The sequence below is a fragment of the Nelumbo nucifera genome, chromosome 5 (genome assembly GCF_055504915.1).
Source record: "Nelumbo nucifera cultivar China Antique chromosome 5, China Antique-T2T, whole genome shotgun sequence".
Lineage (NCBI taxonomy): Eukaryota > Viridiplantae > Streptophyta > Magnoliopsida > Proteales > Nelumbonaceae > Nelumbo > Nelumbo nucifera.
The window spans coordinates 38,698,868-38,724,411 of NC_142653.1; the positions used below are offsets into that span (position 1 = coordinate 38,698,868).

The following is a 25,544-nucleotide window of genomic DNA, read 5'->3' on the forward strand; positions in this document are numbered from 1 at the left end:
TTGTTATTGGGATCTTGCGTCTCACGTTTTTCTCATCCCAAACCATTGTATCACAACAATCAAACATGGGAAAAAGGAATTATTTAGGAATATTCCTCTTTTCCCATCCCTATCCCGTAAACTAAACAGAGCTTAAGTGTAATAATATTTGTCTGGGCCCACAAGCTTGCCCATATTAATTATAAAACTATAATTTTTTTACAAATTAAAACTTTTATCTAATTCAAGTCTAGTATAAAAAAATAAGGTAAAATACAAAAACCTCCTATGAAGTTTCTGACAATAAGAAAAACCTCCCCTTTAGTTTCATTTTAACAAATACCCCTCCTGAACTTTTAAAAATCCAACAAAATTCTCCCTTCCGTCACTAACCTAGACGGTAAATATACAAAGTTATGAAATTACCCCTGACAATTGTCATTTAAAATATTTTTAAAAATCAAAATTGCCCTCATTCAAACAACAACACATTCACCATTTTTTACATTCTTTTTCAAAGCAAAAGAAAATAATGTATGGCTGTGATTGGGGAAATGCAAAGAAACCAAAAAGGAACTGAGCAGATTGGCAGTAAATAAGGGGATCCCGGAGGGCACCGGGTTCCAGTGATTGAAGTCTATTTTCAGGCGGCCGGTGTAACAGGCGCAGAGACTACTAAAGGAGTGTTTCTAGCATATTTGGGGAGCTACACGTCAGCACTGTAGGTGCAGTGAGGGTAGTCCGCTGGATAACCAGTAGCAACGGTGATGATTCATGTCCGAGGGCAAAAGTTGTGGCAGAATTGGTTTCCGACGAGAGGGTGGTGGCTCTTTTTCCCGGAGAGAATGGCAATGCACGCAATCTTGTGGAACTATTAAGTTTCAAAGCTTCTAATGTGTGCAAAACAGAGGGCTCATATACGCCACATCTAGTTTCTTCTTTTAAAATTTTTGCCACTTTTTGTTTCTCAAAATCATAGCCGAGCATATCATTTTCAATCGAAAGATTGCAAGATGAATACAAAGATGTTCAAGATGATGATGCTCTATGTACCATGGAACATGGAACATACGTCTGGATCTGCTAGATATAACAGAGACTATTTACCAAACAAGGGATGACTGCGAATGTATACCAGTAGGCCGGAATATGTCACCGCCGGTGCAATACAAATCAAAGACAGAGCTTTTACATTTTCATACGTTTTCATGCACACAAACGATAGAACAGAGAACACTCAATTTCTAACAAAGACAGTAGCAAAAGGTATCTTGAAATTAGACCTGTTCATGGGCCGGGTCGGGCCGGGTTTGATTCGGATTTTCACTCTGTATTAACAGAATTTTCTAAGGTCCGAGCCCGAGCCTGATCCAACCATCGGACCTACAACTTGGGCCTGAGCCCGGCCCTCATAAAAAGCCCGAAGCTCGGGCCTGGGCTCAAGTCCGAAATTTAGCCCATATTATTAGCGGTTGAATATAGAGAGAGATTATAAAGAAAAGAATAAAAAATGTAATTAGCCCGCGGGCCTAATTACATGACCAAGCTCGACCGGGGTGCGGACCGGGCCGGGCCATCGGACTACCCGGCCCATGAACAGGTCTACTTGAAATGTGAGACCCGCTCAATAATACTGGTCAAATGACCCAAAATTATACAGTCATTTTAAGAGCTTTCTCATTTTCTATCATCAAACACCAAATGCATCTTAATCATCGTCCTCCAGAGTCTAGAACACTCCCATGCCTCTGAATCGTTACTTTGGTTTGCTTTGCTGTTTGATTGTTAATATGTTCCGATATAAGCCTTTCTTCAGACACCTTCAACTATTTAACCCATTTGAGCAGCTCTGAGTAGAACTTCCACAACTCCACGTGCCTTTTCACGCTCAACCAAAGCAATCCGAGCAAGCCTTTCTCATGTTTCAGATGACAAGATTTGACTAAGCATCTTGCCTCCTTTCATCTGCTTCTCTTTTGGCTTCTTCTGTGCTGCTTCGAGTTCTGCTAATTTTCAATACCATGTTATGCCATTAACTTCTGCATTCTTCTTTGTCTGTTAACTTCCATTTCGGGATCAGCCATTGCTTTTTTCCTTCCTTCTCAAACCCTGGATATTCTCTTAGCAAGCTGAAACAACCAGCCTTAAGGTAAAATAATTTAGGGATGGGAGATTGAGGTCATAGTAAAATTGTATGTAAAATAATTTATACAAGGGCAGAATGGGTATTTGAAAATTTTGATACATCAGCCTTAAGGTTTTTCGTCTGGATTAGTGACGGAAGAGAGGATTTTGTTGGATTTTTTAAAAGTTGAGGGAAGGTATTTGTTAAAATAAAATTAGAGAGGATTTTATTATTGACAAAAACTTTAGGGGAGGTTTTTGTATTTTGTCCAAAAATATATAACATTTCTCTCTCTCTATATATAATTTATTGTCTAAATATTATATAATAATATTACCATATATGCATATAACTTATAAGTTGAACTTATTAGAAGCTGTTTAGCTTGGGCCTTATCCACTAGAGCCATCATTAGACTTCGAAAATACGATGCCCAATTTGACTTCAAATCTAATTATTTTAGATTTGGATGTTAGAAATTGCATTTAGTTAATAATTGAATTGGATGTGGATTCAACCTCATCCAATTTGATTAAAATCCACGTATAATAAAAAGTTATTATTTTGTATATATTGTATAATTATTATATATACATATATATTATGTGTAATTATACATATATACATTTATACTTAAAAATTCAAAATCAAACATAATAATAAATATAAATTTCGTAAACTAGTCCTAGTGTTTAACTATTATCTTAAAACCTCCCTACTATTTACACTTACACTTAGTTAAATTTGACATCACGTGACCGATATTTTTCTAAAAATTCCAAAAATACCCTTTCGAATCTCTCTCTCCTCACCTCTTTCCCTGCACAGTAGACCGTCAACCAACGCATTGCCGTTGAGACTTCATCTTCAACTGTTCTAACCGAGATTAACAGAAAAATCTCATATCCAGTACACAGACTCCATGCTGAAAGACTCGGGTTCCATGCTCCTCCGGTAGTTAGATCCAGTTCAAATCTCCCTGCCGTCTCCCTAATCGGATCTCAGATTTGGGTATCCATCACCAGAATCGATTCCGTGGTCAGATACAGTCCATATCTCAGACTCATACCGCTCCGGAGGTCGAGTTGTTGCCACGCGTTGGAGATCTATGTCTAAGATCTGAGATCTGGATTGCACATCGCAACTCAAACTCAGAACTTAGTTGGGCTGTATCTGACTAGAAATCTCAGTCCTCTGGGGCGGCACAAGTCTGTTGAGGTCTCCGGCGTTTTATCACACATCACTGTGTTTTACGCACCCACTGGAACTGAATGTCGGACGATGAACAACCATGGGAACTGCTCCACCGATTGCCTTGAACTAAGAAATTGCTCCACCGGGTTTCCTTTGATCCAAATACTGAAAACTGAATCCTAATCCCCCAGTCGCGAACTCGATTGGGGCTAGATGTGTAGGATTTGCATCCTGTAACTTCTGATAAAAAAGAGGGTACAATTCAGTGAGGAAGGAGGAGACGGCTTTGCTATTCTTCGCCATCGTTGTCAACCATGGTAACTTGAGCGAGAAGTTGGTTTCTCTCACAATTTCACGAATGATGTGATCTGCATATTAGCTTTTGGGAGGAAGTACAGCGCAGATGAGGGTGGGAAGAGGTTTAAGAAGTTGCTTATGGAATTTGTGTCGTTGTTGGGCACTTTTTGTGTGAAGGACTTCATTCCATCACTTGGGTGGGTGAATTATCTGAGTGGTTTGGACGCTCGGGTGGAGAACAACTTCAAAGAGTTAGACTGTTTTCTTGATCAAGTAATCAATTACAACAACCTCTTCTTATCCTAAAATTCTAAATTCCAATACTCCCAAAAACAAAAGAAGAAGCTGCATTTGCATTTTCCTTTTTTTTTTTTTATTCTAACAGATTGATTCATTTGTTAGAAAAAGTCACGGTAGATTCAACAACCCAAAATCATCTCTGTTCTACACTCTGTTTCTGGCACGATCCATGCTTCTCTTGAATCAGAGCTCTCACTCGTTGAGAAGTCATTCCATGCTGTCATCTCAACCCAATCGTTAAACGCCGGTGTGATAAAACCCCTGGCCAGATTCCCCTATTGCTGCACATCGCAATTGATACAGTCCAGATCTTAGGCATCCACTCTGGAGACCCGACTCATGCTGCACATCACCGGAGATCTCAGACTCAAACTCATTTGTGCGAGAAGAACCGACCTTCGGTCAGTTCAATATTAAATGTTCAATACATGGGAGGATGAGTCGCTTGTTCCCCATGTCTGATTTTTGTCTTTGGTAAATGCTTTCATGAACTCGTTACATTGAGGAATGTCTGCAGTTATTCCCTTGTTTAGAGTTTTGTTGTTTTATCGGTCCACGGGCTTGGTTGTTTCCAGTCATGAATGTCCATTTGCGTATTGCTTTACCGTTACATAATTCTATTCCCGTGTTAGAGTCCCTAACGTCTACACACTGCTAAAGATATGGAGTCTCTTTTATCATACCACAGTAACACAATTGGTGTCCGGCGACCAGCCTGTATCCTACCTTCGGTAATTAGCCTGTTCTTCTATCTCCAGCAAACAGCGATTAGCTGTTTTTTCTGTGTTTCCCAGCCTTGCAGTTTTTTGGGTCTTTTGGTTTATAATCTGCAAGATGACAGAGGTTAGACGATGATGTTTGATGACTCCGGCAATCAATCTGTATTCTGGTCAACAGCAACCAGCTATATTATTATGTGTTAGGTGATTAAAAATCATCATCGAGTTTTTTCTCGTTATTATGGATCATCATTCAAATTGCTCGGTGTTTCAAGTTATCGGTTCGGGAGCAAAAAACAAAGCAAGGGAAGCAATTTCAATCCTCTTCAGGTGAAAATTACAAGTGAGGCAATCAAGAGTTGAAGCGTCTCAGGTCACTCCCCAAACTGGAAGATGAACAGTATCACTCTAATGTGAATACACCTCACCGCCCTTTCAGAAAACACATGGTCATCATGCAAGCTCCCACCTATCAGCTAGCATGGTAAAACACGTGGCATTGAGCCTAGTCACTATTTGACAGGTACTCTAACTCTCTCAACAAATTTACAGCCTTCATTTGCACTGATTTTTATTATTTCCATTGAAAATATTGGCGTGGAATATTCGGGGTTGTAACAACTCATGTACTCAGAGGCACCTCAAAAGGCTGATTAAAGCAAACAAGCCGGAGATAATCTTCACCTCTGAAACTAGGCTCGATACAGAGAGAAGCCATAAGCTAGCTAAATATTTGAAATATAATAATTCTGCCCATGTCGAAGCAACAGGTCGATCTGGTGGCCTCTTATGTTGTTGGGACTCGCATATAAACATTCAGGTTTTGATGACCACAAATCATATTATCAAACTGAGCGTTCTCGATCTTCATGTACATCAAAATTGGAAGATAGTTTTTCTATATGGTCATCCACACAGAGAACATAGATGGTCTATATGGGAATCTATATAAAACATGCATGATCTTCGAGGTGACCCATGACTGTTAATTGGTGACATGAATGCCCTTGTTTCTCTTCATGATTACAAATCTGGCCGGATTGGTAGAATAGCACCACAGTTATCCCAAGCCATGCAGAATACAATCGATTCATTTGCTCTCATAGACCTTGGGTTTATTGGTCCACCATATACATGGACAAATGGACAATCTGGCTCACGTATGACTGCTCAAAGACTGGACAAACCTCACTTTCATCTCCAGATCTTCCCAGACTCAAAAATCTTCCATCTCCAGTTTAACCACTCCGACCATTGCCCTTTACTTCTCAACACTCGACCTTCTAAAGAAAACATCAAACTTCACTTTCATTTCTTGCCCATTTGGGCAGATCACGAAGACTGCAAGGAAATTGTGGAATCAACTTGGGGGAAGCAGATCCCTGGTTCAAAAGCACGCCAAGTTACCTTTAAACTTAAGGAGTGCAAAATTAAACTCAAGGAATGGAACAAGAAAGTGTTTGGAAGGGTGGAGGAAAGGCTTCAACGGCTGCAACAAAAAATACATGATTTGCAATCTAATCTGAGAACTCAACGTGACAAGGAAAACCTACTATACAAGCAATATGATGATTGGCTAGAAAAGGAAGAGCATCTTTGGCGAGTCAAGTTTAGAGAATTATGGTTAAAAGCAGGGGATCGCAACACTAAATTTTTTCATCAAATGGTGAAGTACAAAAGGAGAACACAAGACATTGAGTGGATCCAAGGAAGGAATGGTGAGTGGCTAACCAATTGCAACGATATAACATCTATTTTTGAAGAAGCAATCAAGCAAGTGGGTAATATAGATGAATCAAGTCAATTTCATCGGCTTGACATTTTGGATTTTCCCAAACTTACTTACACCCAATGTCAATCATTACTCTCCCCCCCAATTGCAGAAGAAATTAAAGCAGCATTATTTCAAATGCACCCTCACAAGGCCCCCGGTCCTGATGGATATATTGCCTTCTTTTTCCAACATTATTGGAGTTCTCTAGGAACAGACATTATCCAATTAGTATCTGATTTTTTTCAATCAGGACAACTTGTTAAGGAAATTAACAACACATGCATCACTTTTACTCCCAAGTGCAAGAATTCAGAAAGGCCGTCTGACTATAGGCCAATAAGTCTATGCAATATTATCTATAAAATCATCACCAAATGGATGGCAAATCAAATGAAGCCATTACTTTAGGAACTAATTGCGCCAAATCGAAGCTGGGTTCCTCAGAGACAGACAAATATCAGATCATGTCTTGCTCACTCAAGAAATTCTCCATCATGTCAAGAGACAAAGAACAAAAAAGGGATGGGCTGTAATTAAGTTAGACATGTCCAAAGCCTTTAACAGAATGGATCGGCTTTTCTTGGTTGAAGTTATGAAGAAAAAGAATTTCCCACTTCATTGGTGCAATCTCGTATAGGAATGTATATCTACTCCATCATTTGCAATCAAGTTACGGGGAACCTTATCAGGACATTTTCAACTGAAGCGAGGCCTTAGACAAGGAGATCCTATTTCACCATATCTCTTCATTTTAGGTATGTAAGTTCTAACTCTCCTAATGCAAGAAGCAGAAAGCAAAGGACTCATTACGGGTTTCAAACTTCGTAAATCCAATTCTAGCATAAGTCACTTACTTTTTACTGATGATTGCTTCTTTTTTTGCAAGGCTGACCCAAAGGAACTTACAAAATTAAAACAAATTCTTAGTTCTTTTGAAAGTATTTTGGGCAACAAATAAATTACACAAAATCAGAAATATTTTTCAGTCCCAAAATACATAGAAGGCACAGAAAGTTACTCTCTTCTATCATGGGTATCAGACAAAGCAGTCATATTTTAAAATATTTGGGAGCAAGAGTAGGAGGTGAGAAATCTAGAATCACACAACAGCAGGGTTTGTTACATAGGTTACAATCACCAGTGGAAGGATGGAAGTCAAGGTTGCTATCCCAAGCAGGAAGAACTACATTAATTAAGGCAGTGGCTTAATCCATTCCCATCTATGCAATGGCCACAAAGTTATTTCCCAAGAGATTTACATCACAGTATGATAAGCTTTGCAGGGATTTTTGGTGGAAGGGATTTCGACAACATCGCTCATCTCACACTATCTCATGTTTACCAAAGCAAAAAGGTTGATTAGGCCTCCCGTTAGTAGAGGAGATGAACAAGGCAATGTTTGCAAAGCAGGTTTGGAGATTATGCTATGGAGCACGTTCACTGTGGGCCAACTATATTAAAGAGAAATATTATTCAAACTGTAGCATTTTTGTAGCAAAAGTGGCAAAAAGCAATTCAACTTGGTGGAAGAAAGCGGTCCAAATCGCTCAAGTGATCAAGTCACATGTTTGCTGGATACTTCATCATGGGTCAAAGATAGATGCAGCAAATGACCCTTGGGTCCCTACTTTGCCAGGACATATTCCCCAGATATATGGTAATCACATAATGCCTATGTTTCATCTTTTAAATAGTGATGGCACTTGGAATGTTGGTGAGCTAAACAGACATTTTTCAAATGAAATCATCAGGCATATATTATCCATTACACCTCAACCGGACTTATCATTTGATTGCTTGCTTTGGAAGCACACACATAGTGATGTTTTCACTGTTAAATCTGCTTATTAGGTATTTATTAATGCCAAACCATCAACATCTTTTAGTTTTTTTTCCATTGGAGTCTAATCTAGAAGCTTAAGGTCCCATGTAAACTCCAAGTTTTCATCTGTAAGGCTTTATGGCATGGAATTCCTACGTTGGACAAATTTGGTTTCATCGCACACATGCAAGACAAACTTTGTTGTTTTTGTAAACAGCACCAAGAAACCTTCAATCATATATTCTTTTATTGTTCCTATGCATGGGCTATATGGTGTCATGCTCAATTTGGCATCGATCCGGATCACCATGAAGAAGTTTCTTTACATCAGATTCTCAATAATTGGTTCTTGTCCACCAAACGGGAGTTAACAAAGCCAGATCAAATCGTGTTCTCATCCAAAATTAGTATCTTGCTGAAACTAATATGGGACGAAAGGAACCTTAGAAGGCACCAAGGTCGGGCATCTTCACCAGAGGATTTATTCCAAAAAATGCCATCTTTCCTTCTTGAGATAGGAAACTCCAAGGGACCAAGAAACCTGAAGCAAGAATTGGTTCCCATAGATTCCGAGCATATCAAAATTTATACTAATGGTTTTTTTAATCCATTCTCAAATCGTGCAAGTGCAGTTTTTGTCATAGCTACTCACGATAATCACTTACTATTTGCATCAGGAAACGTCATTGCAGCTGAAGGAAGCCAAGATGCTGAATTCAAGGCAGTTGTTAAGGGACTGGAAAAAGCACATCAAGAAGGATATAAACACATATCTCTCTTCTCTAATGCAACGTAGGTTATACAGGCCATTCAAGAAAGAAACAACATTGGCAACTAGATAAGTCAAATGCATATTGGAACTATAATGCTCAATATCACAAAATTTGAGGGCTTTCAAGCAAAACATATCCCTAGAGATCAGAACACTCTAGCTCATCTTTTTGTTTACTACTAAATATAATATACGACTTTTCTGGGCTTCATGTACTTTCAAATTATCAATAAAAAAAAGTACAAGGTATAAGTAATTGCTATAAAAATTTTGAACAAAAAAAAATGGGAGGATGGTAATAGAGAAGACACGGAATAGGGGAGAAGAGGTTGGGGAAGGACGAAGGAGTTTTTCTTAGGGAAAAAAGGAAATTTCACCCTTTTCCGTTATGATTTGCCTGACAATTGTCAGGAATAGTAGGGGTGGTTTAAGACAGTAGTTAAAGAGTAAGGGTAGAGTTATATAATTAGCTAAACAATAGGTTTGGTGCATATTTGATCTAGCCCCAACTCAAAAGAATATAGTTGCTTGAGCATAAAAATTTATAGATTTAATTGGGCTAGGTTATGTTATAAACAATTTGTTACTTTTCATTATTAATTTTAATTAGGGAAAATTCTCGATCAGTACCCTGTATTTTGCCTCGAGTGGCAATTTGTTCCCCAAACTTTAAAATGCAACAAGTCAATACCCAAATTTTCAAAATGTGACAATCCAATACTTATGGTTAACCAGTCCATTAAGTGACATTTAAAAAGTTAAAAATGCCTTTCGAATGCCATCTAATTCTCTTTATCAACCATCCAAACGTAGACAAAAAACTAAATAGCCCCAAATTCTAGCATCTTCTATTCAAAAAAGTTGGTGATTGTTTAGAAGAATCTAGAATTTGGGACTGTTCATTTTATTGTCAACATTTAGATGGTTGATAAAGAGAATTAGATGACATTCTTAGGGCATTTCTGACTTTTCAAATGTCACTTAACAACTGATTAACGGATTAGTTAACTGTAGGTATTGGATTGTCACATTTTGAAAGTTCGGGCATTGAATTGTCGCATTTTAAAGTTTAGGGACCAAATTGTCACTCGAGCCAAAGTATAGGGTACTGATAAGGAATTTTCCCTTTTAATTATCCTATGAATACAAATTTTTATCAATTTCTTAATTTTTAATAGTTGCTAAAAATTAATATTTGTTATTTAGTATTTTTATAAATTTTATAGCCATACTACCCACATTATTTGTGGGCTTGGTGTAGTTTAGTGCTAGACCTAGGTTGGGCTAAGTTATAAATGGTTATGCCTAAGTAGAAGGAGTCTTATGACATTATTTTAATTAATTTTTATAAGTTTAATATTAAACTATATTTTAGTTTTTTAATATTTTTATTAACTTTATTATTTTTTTATTAGTTATAGCTATTTGGTTTCAAATTATTATTATTATTCACACCTTACGAACAAGAACCATTTTCGAAAATGGGTCAACACAAACCTGTTTAACTTTTCTTCATTTGAATGATAAAACAGGTTCTACATTTTGGGCACTATGCAAAATAAAGGTCTCAACTCATAAAAAATATTAATTAATTAATTAAAAATGCATTAATACAGAGTTATCTAATAAAATAAAAAGAATAAAAAAAAACAAAATGAAACATTAGAACATGGATTCTATTTGTAATATATCGAATTCATATTTAAATCATAATATTATTAAATCTATCAATTACTATTTTTATATTTAAATTTCTTATTTTTATTAGTGTTGATTAAGTTTGATTTTTTTAAGTGGAACTAAAATGTTTTTAATTTTTACAAAGTTTTGTTAATATTCAATAGTTTTACGTGGAAATTTAGTGGATTTTTTAAATTAATATTTTTTAAAATTTAGTGGAATTGAAATGTTTTATGTTTGATTATTTAACTTCAACATACTAATATTTTACTTTATTATGTTGACTTATTATTTTTGGTGTTCTATTATTTGACTTATTAATATTTTACTTTATTATGTTGTATTATTATTCCCCTCCCTCCCTCTCCCTCTCTCTCTCTCTCTCTCAATTGTCACTTTTAAATGTAATAATAACATTTAAGAAGTCTCTTATTTTAATAATAAAATGCATTAAAATAAGAGGCCTTGGAAAATGCAAATGTCTCTTTCTCTCTAGCATTGTAAAGTTTTATTGATCTAATCAAAATAGACAAAGATTACTTTTTTACATTTTTAAAACAAAAGAAAATAGGAAAAAAGCAAAAAATGGAAAAAATAGATAAATGGCTTCTCTCAAAGGAGAGATATGTTGACATGGACTGTCCGTGATACTTGAGAATATTCCATATTTTCCTTTACCATCAGAAACTAAATGGAGCCCAATTAATTTGATCTATACAAAAAATCAATAAAAAATAAAATAAATTTATTTAGAAAACAAATGAGAAAAATAACAAACTAGGGATGTTAAATTTAGAATAACAAGAAAAAAATCCCACTTCATTTATCCAAAAGAAATTAAGAACTTGATTGACCCTTTTTGCATGAACTCTCATAAAACACCAAAAGAAACTAATAACAATGATTAAAGTATCGGTATCAAGTTTTGTATCGGACTACTTGGATACGGATATGGATATGCTTTGGAAACGTATGGATACAGATGAAAAATAAGGATACATTAGGGAAACACATAAAAATTTCATAATACATTAAAAATATTAAATTTAAGGCCAAATAACCATAAATAATGTATAAATACATAGAAAATGTATATTTTAATGATGTATATGAAAAAAATATATCACAATTAATATAATATGATGCATATATATCATACGATTTTATTGATAATGTATCAATCAAGAGTTTAAAATGCAAAACATATTGTCCTATTATATTTTATTTATTATATCAATTATTTTCGATTTTACTATTTTTACTTCTTTACATTAACAAAGAGGTCAACTGAATGTTAATTTCTTTCTATGTAAATTAAAATATTCATTAATAATTTATAAAATGTACAATCTCAACTTAAAATATATCAAATATATTAAAATTTCTAAGATACATATCATATGCAATTCATAATTTTTAACTTTTAAAATGATTATTCCATTATTATATTTTTATTCATATAATTTTCTAATTAAAAATATTTTTTGGTATAAATGTAGATTGTAGATTGGTAGATTTGATAGATTCAATTTAAGATTATATTTTTGAATATTTTGTAAACATTGTTTTTATTTTCTAAATAATAAATATGATTTTATGTAATATATATATATATCTTGTTCAAATTTATAAATTTTAAGTTCTAAAATAATTATTCTCTTATTAATATTATATTTTTTATAATTCTTTTGAGATTCAAATAATATTTTGATATAAATGTGGATTTGATATATTATTTATATCTATTATTTTATAAAATACTGATTTTAAGTATTACTTTTTAAATTTTTAGTTAAATCTAACAATAATATGTATTATTTATTTGAATTGCATTAAAGTAATAAAACAATAAAACTTTTATACATTTATTTATAACTTGAAGGATAGAATGGTGTAGTGGCTTATAGGCGTAGATGTTGAGTTCTTTGTTACTTCTTGACGTGGTTTCAAACCTTTATAACATTTTTTTCCCAATAGAAGAGCATGTGCATTCACGTATCACGGGTAGCGTATCGTACTATATCGGTTCATATCAATGTGTATCAGCCGATACAATATGATACGGATCGATACATGCCTGTATTGGCCCAATATGCATGACTAGCAGGATACATCTTCAGTTGTAGTGTATCCCATGCCAGACACTAACGATACCGATACTCCCCATATTGGACATATCGTATTTCTATTTCAGTTCTTGACTAATAGTACTTGTTGTGTCCTATTGGTTGTTCAGTTTTACTCTTTTTATTTGGCCTTAACTACTAAGGTGCTTCTAATATATTTTGAACTATATAAATATAAATTATTTCTTTGTTGGACCACTAAATAACTAATGATTCATCACTTTATACTTTTTTATGCCTCATGCCTTGAGGCTTAGTGCATGACTCATTTTAATATAGACCTAAACCTTATATAAAAGTTGTGAGGCTTAAGCTTTGAAGTAAAATCTATGTACCTTGCTTCAAGATCTATACCTTATGCTTCAAAGCTTAAGCCTTGTAAAGCAATGCTGACAACCTTCTTTGAAATTAACCTCTTGGAGACTTGGTTAGGGTGAGACTGAGGAGTGCCAAAACCGAAATTTGTCTCTTTAATAGCAAGGCCCTCTTGGAGTCACCTGAAATGCCAGCGAGTTGGGTTACTTGGTAAACCTGCTTCGACCCGACCCTGTTGAGTCGGTTTGGTGTCAAAGCCAACCTGTACCAAACCTAAGTACCCAACCACTATGATACACAGCGACATAGAGTTCATTGAGTTAGGGTGCTATTTGAGGGATAGGGTGTGCTAGGTTTGGTATATGTTTTAGTGAGTTTATCATGTTGGTGTTGAATAAAATCCTCAATGGTTGAGACCCGTAGGAGTTACCAAAATCCTCAACAGTAAGGTACGGAGTAGAAACATATTGCATCAAACGTGATATAATCGACCTTGAATGCCGGTCTTATATTGGAGGATCTACTATAGCAGCAAGATTGGTCCACCAATATCACGAATAGAATAGTAGACAATTCCAAGGGTGAGTTGATAGATTGTGGTGAATAAGGGGTGACTTCATATGGATGGAGTTCGATTCTAGTGTTTACACAATTAGGTTGTTTTCAATGCAATGTTTTAAAAACTGACTTGGAGGATGAACGTCATTGCATATATTTATTAAGTACTCTGGGTAGAGTAAAGGGTGGAGTGTGCGAGAGATTGGAGCTTGTGTTTCAGTTCGCTGCAACCATTCATCAATCATCATGGAGCGTTTCGGAGAAGCTTCGCAAAACATTTTCGACCGATGTCTCTTTGGAAAGGTAATTGCAGACAAACAACTCAATGCAAAAGGGACTTCAGATGCAGTCTGAAATCTGTGGAGTAGATCTTTGAAGTACGAAGTGGAATGGCTGATGGGGGATGTGTTATGGATTTCATTTAGGAAAGCTTCGGACCTTGAATGGGTGCTTGAAAAGGAACTGTGGATGGTTAAAGACTATCCTCTGCTATTTAGAAGGTGGGAGCCGAACGTCGTCCCTCGTGAGCTGGTCTTTACAGGCATGGTTATAACGGTTCGAATTTTAGATGTCCCAGTGGAGATGATGACTGCTGCATGGACAAGAAGGTTGGCCAGGAGAGCTGGGACTGTTGAGCAAGTTTTGACTGGAGATGTAGAGGACGATGAGGATGAGGACCTACATTGCTGGGGTCGTTTCCTTAGGGCGAGGGTGAGGATCGACATATCTAGAGCAATCGCAGTGGGTATCAGAGAGGTGTCACCTACAGGAAAGTCTCTCTGGTTCCTACATCAATATGAACGGTTACCCCTGTTCTGCTACAGATGTGGGATCCTTGGGCATGGGGAATCAAAATGCTTAAGAGTCTCAGAAGCCCACTTTCTGGAGGAACTTACTGCCACTCTAGTGAGCCAGACAATGAAAGATGAGAGTGGAAGAGGAAGTTTCGGGCACTGGATGAGAGCACCCATTATAAGCTTTGCTTTCAGTATTTTAATAGGAACTGATTTACACTCCTTAGAAATAGTAGAGGAGAGTATGGGGGTTTGATACCGCGTAATGCGCATGCACGCGTGTATGCAGTGCAATGAGGCGTTTTAGAGGCGCACTTTGCTTGCACTTTGCTCACACCGCGTGGTTCGCAAATGATGGATTTGGTTTTGGTGCGATGCTGAACCAACACCTACCTTTTCTTCATACCTCTTCATAAAATATTTAAAGAGCATGAATCAGGCTTCAAAAACACACATTTTTGTAATCCACTTTCTCTCTCTCTCAGTCCGGTCTACTATAGTCTCACATAAGGTTTTTTTTGGAGATTCTTCAACTTTGCTGGTTGCAGATTCTCGCCCAAGGCTCTGTTGTATCTTGGGAACGGATTTGCCAGTAACCCAACATCAAACTCAGTAAAATTGAGTGGGGGCAAATAACATTCTAAAGACAGTGTCTTCAGAAGCGTCTTAGAGCTTCTCCTCCAAAGTTACAGTGACCCCATTTTTCAACAATTTTAGAACGTTATTTTGCAATGGAGGCGGAAGAAAGCATGACTTCGATCAAGATGATGAACCAAGATCTTGTTCTACTAGACCAGTTCGATGGAGCAAACTTCAGCCGATGGCAAGACAAGATGATCTTCTTTCTGACCACACTAAAACTATACTATCTGCTGGACCCGAATCTGCAATCACTTCTTGAACTCACTGACAAAGACTCAGAAAAACTAAAAAAGGAAAGAGCAAAAGAGAAGATGACTCACTTCTATGTTGAGGACACATACTGAATGCCTTATCAGACTGGCTTTACAACTTCTACAAGGAACTTACATCTCCAAAAGAAATCTAGAAGGCCCTGAAATTCAAATACAAGGTGCAAGAAGTAAGTACGAATAAGTATCTTATTGCAAAATACTTTGATTCACCATGAACGGCCATAAACCCATACTAGAGTAAGTTCATGAACTATATGTGATAGTCAACAAAATTCGATCCCTTGATATCATCATTCCTGAATCTTTCCAAGTGGGAGCAATCATTGCCAAACTTCCACCCTCTTGAAAGGACTGCAGGAAGAAGCTTCTACACAAGGCTGAAGAACTTACCTTGGAGCAAATTCAGCAACACCTTCGTATTGAAGAAGAGTCTCAGATTAGAAACAGTAGGGATAAGACACTAGTCGGTATGCTGAACTCTAAGGTCAATTTTGTGGAAAACGGATCAAAAAAGATTAACCTTGCATTACAGGTAAAGAAGAAGGATGGAAACTTCAAGAAGAGCAACAATAAGAAAGGATCCTACTATGTTTGTGGAAAGAAGGGGCATTATGCCCGAGTCTACCGACAACGAAAAGGCGGAACCAAGTCTGCAAACATGGTAGAAGACAATCTAGTAGCCATGATTACTGAAGTCAACATGGCAAAATCGTCTTCTGCAAGCATAGTAGGGGTTATGCATTAAGCCAATTACATTATATTGAGAAAGTACTTGAGAAATTTAAGAATTTAGGGTTTAAATAATATAACACACTATATGATTCTAGTATAAAGCTAGTAGAAAATACTGGTAGAGCAATTGCACAACTTGACTATGCTAGTGCAGTAGGAAGCTTGATATATGCTATGCTTTGTACTAGACCTGATATTGCATTTGCAGTAAGCAAACTTAGTCGGTTTACAAGTAATCCCGGTGCAGAGCACTGGAAAGCAATTGGGAGAGTTCTTGGGTATCTCAAGAGAACCTTGGAACTTGGCTTGTCTTATTGTGATTATCCAGCTGTACTAGAAGGGTATACTGATGCAAGTTGGATTACCGGTAATGGAGATAACAGGTCCACCTTTGGATGGATTTTCGTCCTTTGTGGGGGTGCGATCTCTTGGGAATCCAAGAGACAAACTTGTATATCTCACTCGACCATGGAATCCGAATTCATAGCCTTAGCGACTGCTGGAAAAGATGTTGAATGGATTAGGAATTTATTATTAGATATAAAACTTTGGCCTAGTCCTATGCCTCCAATTTTCATTTACTATGATAGTGAGGCAACTCTATCAAGAGCCTATAGTGGTACCTACAATGGTAAGTCTAGACATATAAGTCTGAGACATGAATTTGTTAGGCAATTGATTCAAGATGGAGTCATCACTATAACCTATGTGAGGTCAAGTAAAAATTTGGTTAATCCTCTTACCAAGAGCTTGGCCAGAGAATTGGTAAGAATGACACCAAAGAGATGAGATTAAAACCCTTTACTTAGTCACCTGTAATGGTAACTTGACCTAAATTGAAAAACCATCAGTATTGGGTTTAATGGGTAACAACAAGTTACAACAATGTGACTGTTAGCACCAACATTGAGAAATTTCCCATCACAACATAAAAAATGTTGTCTGTTATGATGAGAGGTTAAGTTAAACTCTTAATGAAGTTCTCAAATGTGTCAAATAACGGAACACATAGTGGAACTTCACCTATGTGAACATAGAAGTGGTGTCGCTTCTTTTGTATGCATAACTGTGTCATAGTAATTTGGATTGAGAGAGAGCTATGTAATTGATCAATCAATGTGAGGGATTGTTGGATTTTAATCTCATAAGAGATTAAACCCAATGGGTTTGATTGGTCAATTACATAAGAAATTACACTTGCACACTTGATTGGAAAATTACCTTTTCTCTTACAAAACCTAGTTTTGAACTTGTCCCACATTGGAAAATTATAAGCTTTGTTTTCAGTATTTTAATAGGAGCTGATTTACACTCCTTAGAAATAGTAGAGGAGAGTATGGGGGTTTGATACCGTGCAACGCGCGCACACGCGTGTGCGCGCGTGTGTGCAGTGCAATGAGGTGCACTTTTCTCGCACCCGCGTGGCTCACGAAGGATGGATTTGGTTTTGGTGCGATGCTGACCGTTGATCACCGTTAATGAGATCAATGGCCACCATTCGATCGGGTGTGATCAAGAGGAACAATTCAAAATTAATAGTCATTAACTGTTAACTACCTTTTAAATAGTCACAATGTTTGAAATTGTGACTGTTCAAGGTGGCTTCTCTGAACCAGCACCTACCTTGTCTTCATACCTCTTCATAAACTATTTAAGGAGCATGAATTAGACTTCAAAAACACACATTTTCGATATCCACTTTTTCTCTCTCTCAGTCCGATCTACTATAGTCTCACAGAAGGTTTCTTCGGAGATTCTTCAACTTTGCTGGTTGCATATTCTCGCCCAAGGCTTTGTTGTATCATAGGAATGGATTTCCCTACAACCCAACAACAAACTCAGTAAAACTGAGTGGGGGCAAATAACGTTCTAAAGACAGTGTCTTCAGACGCGCCTCAGAGCTTCTCCTCCAAAGTTACAGTGACCCCATTTTCCAACACTCACTGGTAAAAGGTGACCGAAAAACCACCATGATGGAAAAATGGGTTGAGTGTAGTATTGACAATGGTTCTCATTTCGAGGGAGTAGTTACCTTCTTCATGAAAGGGCCTAACATAGAATCCTACGATGCCAGATCCTTTCCCAATAGTGGAAGTATTCCTCGATAATGCTCACTGAATTAGTAGACCAAGATTTTGGCATCCTACAAGCAAGCAAAGTTGACCAAGGCAAGCAAAGGAACTTGATTGGAGCCGCACGAAAGCTGGATTTGGGTAGGATGGCGAAAGGTAAAATGAAAGTTCTAGAAACTGAGCCCCTGGCAAAGATTTAGAAAAAAAAAAAAGAAAAGACACTGGAGTGATAATCAAGGAACCCTGCGAGACAGGTACATGGAGACCTACAAAAAGACAAAAAAAGAGCTGGGAAGATTTCATGAGTAGTAGGTCGGGTGTTGAGAGGGTCAGAGCTCTTCAATCCCTAGACCCGAATTGGGGTGGCTACCAACAAAAAGGTAATTCCTGTAGTAGACCCGGTTCTCTCTCCCTTTTAAAAGATGATAAGGTCTGCAAAGGAGCCCTGATTTCCCAAGTTTTCTTAACAAAGCAAGGGACATACACTCAAGAGATCAGCATGGAAGAACAAAGCATCGAGGCTGGGTTGGATCAGAAAATTGATGTTGTCAATGATGCCGATCTTAATGATATTGATATCAGCGATGAGGTATAGTGTCCATGCTATTGCTCTAGTTTCTTTTTTGATTATGTTAACTACTTGAATTTTTGGGGAAAAAGAACTTTGTTTAAAATGCATAAGTTGCTTCCTAGCATGAAACATAATTGCCGAGCTCACTACTCCCCTGTTAGTAACAGAAGCACCAGAAGCTGCCCAAAAAATCCTCTAGGTGCTTCAAAGGGGGTTAAGAAACGTATTTCCTCAAGTCGAGCATCCTCCACTTACATCAAATCGGGCTTCTTTGTTGGCCCTTATACAAAAATTTGTAAAGGATCTTGCATCAAAACCAGTTTGGTTCCTAGATTGTTGAAATGCTATTGCTCTCCTTTGTTATAGATAGAGTTGTTTTCTTTTCTTTTGAGTTGGGTTCTCTTATCGTGTTTGCCAGATGTTGAAAATATGTGGGTTAAGGTGGCTGTCCCGCAACAGCCCCCAAGGTGACAATGAGAATTTTCAACTGGAATAGTCAAGGGATCGTGTCTCCCAGGACAATTGCAATTTTGCTAAAGACCCTTAAGGATGAACAAATAAATATTTGCTTTCTCTTCGAGACCAAGACATCTCTTCTTAGGTGTCGGAGGAAATTGAGAAGACTTTGGGAGTGGAATTGTTGGGGGTGGATGCCTGTGGGGTATAAAGGGGGACTGGCTCTATTTTGGGAAAAACAAATTAAGCTCACAATTGTTGGAGCTGATTAAAACTTTATCCATGCAAGAATCTCTGATGATAACTTTGGTGACTGGTACTGCTCTTTTATTTATGGTGAGCCTAAAGCTAGCAAGAAAAGGACTTTCTTTGAAAAATGACAAAATCTCTCCCAAGTGTATGTAGGCCCCTGGCTGTGTGTTGGGGATCTGAATATGTACTTCAGCAAAAGCAACAAATACGGGGGAAAGCTGGCAAAGAGGACAGTCATCCTCAGAAATAGGAAGGTGATAGCTGATTGTGGTTTAAACATTCTAGAGAGTAAGGGTCCAGTTTACACATGGTCAAATAAAAGGCAGGGGATAGAAAATGTAAGAGCCAAGTTGGATTGGGTTCGCTCAAATGCAAATTGGAGGCTTCTGTTTCAATGGGTTGGAATTAGAGTCCTACCTGCCTCGGGACCAAACCATTTTCCCCTTGTTATTGATACTGAGGCCCCTCCTACTAAAAAAGTGAGGCCCTTCTAATTCGTGGAAGCCTGGACGACCCATAATTTTAAGGAGAAATGTAAATTTCTTTGACAAATTTTTCAAAAGTGCAATAGAGAAGTGTTTGGGAACATCCAAAGTAAGATAGCTGCAATGAGGGAAGCCCTAGCTAGCGAAATGAGTGCCAACAGAGATGACTTTAACTTAGAAGTAGTAAATAAACTATAGGACCAACTTGACTCTTGGATGAGAAGAGAAGAGATGCTATGGGCCCAAAGATCTAGGATTAATTGGCTTAGTCTAGGTGATAGAAATACCAAATTCTTTCACATTAAGACTATTAAGAGAAGGGCCAAAAATCAAATTTCCAAAATACAGGACTCCAATGGAACTTGGGTCGAGGGTGATGATAGGATCTCTGAAATTCTAGTTAACCATTTTGGAAGCATCTTTAAATCTTCAAACCCTTTTTGGGAAATGTTGAATATGGTGACTAGTTTTGGTAATAGCAGATTGACAGAGGATGCTAGGGACTGGCTTGGGAGAGACATTACTGAGGAGGAGATTACTATGGCTTTGTTCCAAATGGGGCCTAGGAAGGCACTTGGACCGGATGGCTTTCCAAACTTCTTTTAGAAATACTAGGAAATTGTGAAGGAGGGTGTCTTTAGGGTTGTTAAGAGTTTTTTTCACTTAGGCCACTTTCTGAGGGAACTGAACACAACTTACATAGCTCTGATCCCAAAAAACAAGAACCCAGAGTGTGTTGCTCATTATAGGCCCATTAGTCTATGCAATACTATATACAAGATTATCTCCAAAGTTCTAGTGAACAGGCTAAAGCTGATGCTAGACACCATTATCAACAAAAACCAGAGTGCTTTCATCCCAAGCAGAATGATAACTGACAACATCCTCATTGCTCATGAACTCATTCATCATATGAGGACCTCAAAGAGCAAGAGAGGGATAATGGCCTTAAAACTTAATATGAGTAAAGCTTATGATAGACTGGAGTGGCCTTTTCTTGAAAGGGTTCTTCAAATCTTAGGTTTTGGTCCAAAATGGATACATTGTGTAATGGAATGTGTTACCACAGTAACTTACCAAATTCTGGTGAATGACCCCCCTTCTGAGAAAATCATCCCAGAGAGAGGGATAAGACAAGGAGACCCTCTCTCCCCCTATCTTTTTATTCTATGCTCTGAGATGTTCTTGGCTAGCCTAACAGACCTAGTGCAAAATGCTAAATTGTCAGGTATCAAGTTAAATGCTCATTGTCCTGTTATATCTCACCTGTTCTTTGCAGATGACAGCTACATCTTTATTGGAGCCTCCCTCCAAGAAGGAGCCCATGTGGTGGAAGCAATTCACATTTATGAAAAAGCCTCGGGTCAATAGGTGAATTTTGCTAAATCTGAGGTTTTTTTTCAGCTTTAAAAAACACCATAGATTCATGAGAATAATAGCAAAAAGCCTTAAAATCAAGCTTGTTAGGAGCCCATCAAAGTACTTGGGCTTGCCAACCTAGATGGGAAAATCCAAAGCAAATCTTTTCTCCTATCTGGTAGAGAGGGTGCAAAAGAAAACAAATGCCTAGAATGAGAGGTACCTCACCCAAGCGGGCAAGGAGGTGCTCTTGAAATCAGTAATTGCTGCTATCCCTACTTACTCCATGTCTTGTTTTCTTCTCCCAAAGAAAATTTTTAATGAAATTAACAAGCTTTAGAGGTCCTTCTAGTGGGGGAAAAATTCAAATGAGAAAATCAAGATTCATTGGCTTTCTTGGGAGTCCTTAACATAAAACAAAGGCAATGGTGGCCATGGCTTCGGGGATCCTCATTGTTTCAATGCGGCTCTCTTAGCCAAGTTAACCTGGAGGCTTGCAAATAAAGAGAATAGTTTGTGGGCACAAGTAATTCAAAATAAATATTTCAGAAATAAAAATTTTATTAGAAACAAGCTGCCCAACAAGAGCATTTTGGCAGGAAGAGAACTAGTGTTAAGAGGGGCTTGTTGGTTAGTCAACATAGGTAGTGATGTTTCCATTTGGATTGATAACTGGCTGCTTGGGGTGGAGGGCTTTAAGGTTATGGGGCCAAATCCTGGACCAGGTACTCCTCAGTTTGTCAATGAATTTATTGATTATGAGAATAGGAGATGGAATACTAAAGTAATCCGGGGTTGCTTTAGTGGGATTATTGCTGACCAAATTGAAAAGATCACCTTAGCTAGGGGTGAGTGGGATGATGTCTTAGCTTGGATTCCGGTCAGTGTCAGGTCGGCCTATTTTTTGGAAAAACAAAATCAGGTCTCAAAAAACAATGGTAATAACCTTGTGCCAAGAAGCACTCTTTGGCAAACAATTTGGAAATTACCAGTGGAACCGAAGATAAAATCTTTCCTTTAGAAATGCTATAGGAACGCTCTTCCAGTTAGTTCAAATCTGGTCCACAGGAAAATTATCAACTTTGAGAATTGCAGACTTTGTGGTAAAGAACTTAAGACTATCTTTCATGCACTGTGTTCTTGTGAGGAGATAAGGAAGGTGTGGTTTGGGAGCTGTTTCAATGCAAGAATGGAGGTTTATCCTCCAAGTATAACCTTCACTGACTGGTTTGTTGGATGGATCCAGTCCTGTAAAGTTTCAAAAGAATACTCAACTTTTCTACTCCAAAACACAGCCTATCTACTTTGGTTCATTTAGAAAGCCAGAAACAAAGTTATTTTTGGTAATTAAAGTTTCAATGTGAATCTTATCCTTTCAGATGTTTGCAAGCAATTGCTATTCATGATAGAGATTTCGAAGAACTTCTTAGAAGGTATGAGTGTATCTGATACAAACCGGAGCTGCAAAACTTTTTGGGTGCCTCCCTGTGTAGGTGTTTTTAAGATAAATGTGGATGGAGGTTTCAGACAACCTAGTTTAGGAAGTTTTGGTGCTGTTATCAGAGATCATACTAGATTTTGCATGGCAGCCTGCTATGGACCTGCTTTTGTGGCTTCATCTCTTCAGGCTGAAGCTATTTCGGTTAGGCAAGGTTTAGACTTGGCAAAGGTAGCGGGCTTCTCTTTTTGTGTTCTTGATTATGACTTCCAGGAGATTGTAAATGCCTTTCAGAAAGGCTTCTCTAAGGTTCCTACTATTGTGAAATCCCTGCTAAAGGATATTTTGAATGTGGCTGCGACTTTTTCTATTTCTTTTTCCTTTGTGAACAGGAGTTGTAATTCCAGTGCTCATACTTTGGCTCAGAGAGGTTTTCAGGATCGGGGTCTGCTTATTTTCGACTAATGTGTGTGTGTGTGTGTGTGTGTGTATTAAGTATATATATATATATATATATATATATATATATATATATATATATATATATATATATATATATATATATATATATATATATGAATTAAGTATATATAATAATAATAATAATAATAATGTGTGTATGTATATATGTGTATAAATATATATTTTAGCAATAAATAATGTATAAATATATTTTAGATATGTTATATATATTATTTTATATTTGATTATGTTTTTTAATTTAGTTTTTATATTTTTTTTAATTTATAAAAAATATTAAATAAATGCAATTTGAGGCCAAAATAGGTTTTTTTCACAAAAATAATGGGGTAAAGTTATGGCCTCCGAAAGTTTTGCATGCATTGAGTGTGTAACCTGCAACCTAGTTACCAGGTCAAATAGGTCAATGGTCGAATTGGCCGAGTCGAATGGTTCTTGACCAAGTCAACGGTTTTTGACGGCTTGATGGGTCTTGACTAAACTAGACCCGAAATCCTGGCTGGGTGATGGTTCAAACGGTTCGATCATCCAAGTCAATACACATAAATCAAGGCTTGCTTTTGCAAGTCTCTATGCGTACGGATCTGCATAATGGGGGAAATGTGAAGTGGTGCCTATGTAGCAACATTTATTCAATAAACACCCATGGTTCCAAACACTACCTAAGTTAACACAGAAACTCAAGTCAAGTCTAGTACATGGCATGGTTTACATTTGGCTTCCAATTGCTTGAGCATAAGGTTTCTTTTCCATTTCTTGTTTTTCTTCATCTTGTGTAGGACACATTTCTCTTATTAGCTTAGCTCCTATGGTTATTGGTGTGTCTACTAGGTTATAGTCATCCAATCTAAATCTCTTCAAAACAAAGTCAATGTATCTTTCTTGTGATAATTCTAGTGTCTTGGATTTTCTATCCCTTTTAATTTTTATTCTTAAGACGTATGAAGCATTCCCTACGTCCATTTCAAATTAAGAATTCATCCAAGCTTTTATATTTTCAATTAATTCTATGTCATTACTAGTAGTTAGTATATTATATACATAAAGAGATAGTAATACAATGGAACTCCCACTATTCAAAACATATACATAGTGATAAAATACAATTGGATGAAAGCCAAGTTTTACAATTGCATTGTGAAAGTATAATCCCACATGCGAGATGATTGTTTTAGACCATATATAGATCTTTTTAATTTGTAGACCTTTTATACTTTCACTCTTATTACATTAACCTTCAGGTTGATGCATGTAAATCTCTTCATTTAATTCACCATTTAAAAATGCTATTTTTACATTCATTTGAAAGAATTCCTAATTATAATGAACAACTAATATCGCAAGTATTATTCATTTACATATGTAAATCTAGCTACAGGGAAATACATTTCGTCAAAATCAACACATTTTGTTTAGGTGTACCCTTTTGCTACTAACCTAACTTTGTATTTTTTCTATTCATCCATCAGATTTTAGTTTTTTCTTGAATATCCATTTATAACCTACAACTCTTCTTTCCTTGGGCAATTCTACTACTTCCTACAGTTATTTTTTATCATTGAATTAAATTCTTTATCCATGGCAATTTTCCAACTTTTATGGTCAAGAGAGGACATGGCATTATGAAAACTTAGAAGGTCACAAGAATATGTTTCATGGTTTAATGCATAATCAGCTATATAATTGTTTTGGAAATTATAATAATCCTTATATCTAGTGTATGGGATCCTTTCTCTTTGGATTCTTGAAATTGTATTAAACTTTAATGGTTCTAAATTTTCAAAAATTTTAGTAACTTCATCCTTTTCTATTTCAAAAATTTCAACTAATTTCTTAGGCTGATCTGAGTTAATTTCATCTTCTAAGAATACATCCTTGCTTTCAATTAAGTCTATTGTTCCATCAGATTTGTATCTCACAAACCTGTAACCTTTTGATTATTCTAAATAACATATAAATATAGCTTTAACACTCTTCTTATCCAATTTGTTCCTAAGTTGGTTTGGTATCCAAAAAGTGCAAGAACCCCATATTTTTAAACTTAGTTCATAGTTCATATGGAGCTAGTTTAATGGTTTTGGTTGGGACTCTATTTAAAATGTAAACAACCGTGGATATTGCCTCCACTCCCCAAAAAAATGTTTTCCTAAGTTAAAGCGGCTTAGCAGGGATCTTGTCATTTCTAGAAGTCATATTTCTTCGTTTTACTACTCCATTCTGTTTGGCTGTATAGAAAATGGTCAATTGGTGGTTTATTCCATTTTTTAACACACAATTCATTAAATTGTTTGGAATATACTCACGACATCTTTGAGTCCTAGTCTTTATGT

General features: G+C 36.7%; 1 pseudogene; it reads right to left on the reverse strand.

Moving 5' to 3' along the window:
- Positions 1-1,234: 1,234 nt before the first annotated feature.
- On the reverse strand, positions 1,235-2,267 carry LOC104606773 (uncharacterized protein C23C4.09c pseudogene; annotated as a pseudogene).
- Positions 2,268-25,544: the final 23,277 nt, after the last annotated feature.